Source organism: Leucoraja erinacea, chromosome 11 (assembly GCF_028641065.1).
Source record: "Leucoraja erinacea ecotype New England chromosome 11, Leri_hhj_1, whole genome shotgun sequence".
In the NCBI taxonomy this organism is placed as follows: domain Eukaryota; kingdom Metazoa; phylum Chordata; class Chondrichthyes; order Rajiformes; family Rajidae; genus Leucoraja; species Leucoraja erinaceus.
Genome location: NC_073387.1, coordinates 27,980,348 through 27,983,142, shown reverse-complemented (window position 1 = coordinate 27,983,142; position 2,795 = coordinate 27,980,348). Strand labels below are relative to the sequence as shown.

The window sequence follows — 2,795 nt, the reverse complement described above, 5'->3', positions numbered from 1 at the left end:
CTGCGGAAAGCTGGCGGGGAGACCCGTGGAGGGCGAGCAGCCGGCAGCAGCAACGGCACGAGTTTCCCTGGAGGGGAACAACCTGTGCCCGACTTTGCTCCCGCACCGGCAAAATTCACTTCTCGGCCGGGCGGGAAGCAAAGCAAAGAGGTCCCGTATGCCAGTCTCAAGCGAGACTGGCTTGGAGCAGTCGCTAGCGGCCAGCGCGGAGGCAGCAGGACAGAGAGCAGGGACCAGCGCTGTAAGTACCTGGGGTACACAGCAGGGCTGGAAACGCTCAGCGAGTGCAGCGGCACTAATGGAGCTAGGAACTGGACGTCCGGGCCGAAAACCTTCTTCAAAAGGTAAGCACCGGGGTTGGTCCAAGGGGTCCCTAGGTACAGCCGGGTTTTACCGGCTGCGGAACTGCCGCGAAGGACCAGGGCCGTGAACTCCGGGGTCGGTCCGAGCGGCTCAAACCCAACACACAGGGAACGACGTGGGAGCACTCCGGAGCCGACACAGCCCCAAAGACCGACGCTACATGGGCCTGGGGCTGTGGAACAGGTAGGAGAATTCCTTACCTTTCTTATTCTTTCCAGGAAGGCTGACGAGCTGCCGTTTCTACAGCAGCAGTCAGCCAGCAACGGAAGTCGGCACCACTGTCTCCCAGAACGGGAGCGAGTGCCAACTTCACCCCATACGGGGTGAAGGGAAAAACAGAGCCAACAACCCACAAAACAGTGGGTTGTATTAGGGCTCTGGCACTTTTAAAATTAACGGAGAAGGACCAGCCCCTTAAACACCGGGGTCGGTCCGAGCGGTTCAAACCCGACACGCAGGGAACAACGGAGAATGAAAAGTCGGGAACAGCAGGTAGGAGACTCTGCGTTTCCTTCCACTTACCTTTAGGTGCAGACATGGACTGGGTCCATGTAAGGTGCTGGCAGCGGCAGGAGCACTGGCAGTGGCAGGAGCAGCAGCGGCAGGAGCGGCAGCGGCAGCGGCAGCGGCAGCCGGCAGCGGTAGGAGCAACATGGGCACATCGATTCCCGGAGGGGGAAAACATCTGTGCCCAACTTCGCTCCAGCACGGTGAGAAAATTCATTTCTCAGCAGCAGCAGTAACGGCCAGCGCCGAGGCCAAGGACTTTGCAGTGCAGTTGACTGGCTGCAATCTACCACAAGGGACCAGTAATGTGAGTACCAGGGTCGGTCCCAGCGGGGTTTTAGTTACAGTAATCGCTTCTCGGCCTTTTGGCTAAGATCAAGTGTAGTATCTGTTCTTATCAGTTTAATATCTGATACGTCCCTTATCTAGGGACCATATATTAAATAAAAACTATAGTAGCTGTTATTATCAGTTTAATGTCTTATATGTCCCTTATCTAAGGACCATATAAGTAAGAGTGCCCAGAATTGAGGGCATTAGAGTGGGGTTGACCGGCTGCAACGACCACAAGGGGCCAGTACCGTCAGTACGGGGGTCGGTCCCAGGGGTCTAAGATAAAGGAGCAGCCAGGAGCGCTGAGAGCGTTGAAGCCGGGTTAAAGAAATAGATGGAATCAGCTGTGCCAGTTATCCTCCACACCGGCCATATCCACTCCACGGAAGGAAGGACAAAGCTGGAGAAGGAGGACCGTGGAACAACGGGCAGCCAGCAGCAGCCAGCGGCACTTGGATCATCCATAGTGGGATCAGCTGTGCCCGATGTCGGCCCCGCACCGGCCAGATCCAGGCGGCCGAGCGGTAAGGCTAGACACAAATCAAGCAAGGTAGTGGACTCAGGGGGTCCGACTTTGCATAAAACCGCCGGCAACCAGCGCCCGAGAGGGCTGGAGCGGGAAGAAGCGGTGTATGGAGCCTTGCTCCAACGTGATAAACCCACAGCAGTACCTCTTTGAGGGCTGCACAATGCTTCTACCCCATCAGAGGGGAGCACTGTGGGTCAGTTCTGGGTTGACTTGCAAGAGGGGTCCGCAGAACAAAAGACAAGTGGGCAGCAGTTAAGCCCCACATGGGTACCCCGTGCGGGACCCTAGAGATCTCTAACTCTAAAAAAGAGTAGGCAGGACCCTGATGGGCCAGAGCCTGGTAATACAGCATCCCATGATCCTAACACAGCAGGGACTCTGCTGGACATGGTGGCTGATTACTTTAACCAAGTCAAACATGGGTAGACTTGGATCCAGGATGGCAATAGTATTACTATATGTCTGGCCACAAACGCCAACAAGGAAAATTTACAGACACTGGCCAGACATCTGCCACCTGGCAACGGTGAGGCATTACAGGTGCCCAGTGTAAACCAATGCATTTGGCAGCAGATGGGGACGAACATCAGGAACCAGGACCTCAAGATCCACAGAACCTTAAAGGGATTGACGGAAGGCATCATAGCATACACCCGCACCCTGGACTAAACGTAGGTAACCAAAAGACCATCAAGACGCACCAGCTCTGTTTAGTAATATGCAATATGACCTGAACTACACGTGGAAGGCGGCCATTCAGCCAGCACTGGGACCCCAAAATATGCTACCATTTGCAAATAAAGAACCGTGTGTGGACAAAGCCAAGACACTGGGGCTCATCAAGGCCAGCGCAAGGGCCTATTTTGGAGCATGATACCAGCCACAGGCAAGGCCATAAAAAATGTGGCTCATACCAGTGGCAGTGCCAGAAATCAATATTACCCTGGAAGATGCGGAAGACTCAACCTCCCACATAACTCCGAACAAGAGATATCAAACCAGAACCTCCTTTTCAAAAAACCAAGGAAATAACACAACCACCGGTAACCATGGAGGTAGGTGG

General features: G+C 54.6%; 1 pseudogene; it reads left to right on the top strand.

Moving 5' to 3' along the window:
* Positions 1-1,219: 1,219 nt before the first annotated feature.
* Positions 1,220-1,386, top strand: LOC129701895 (U2 spliceosomal RNA; annotated as a pseudogene).
* The last annotated feature ends 1,409 nt before the right edge of the window (positions 1,387-2,795 follow it).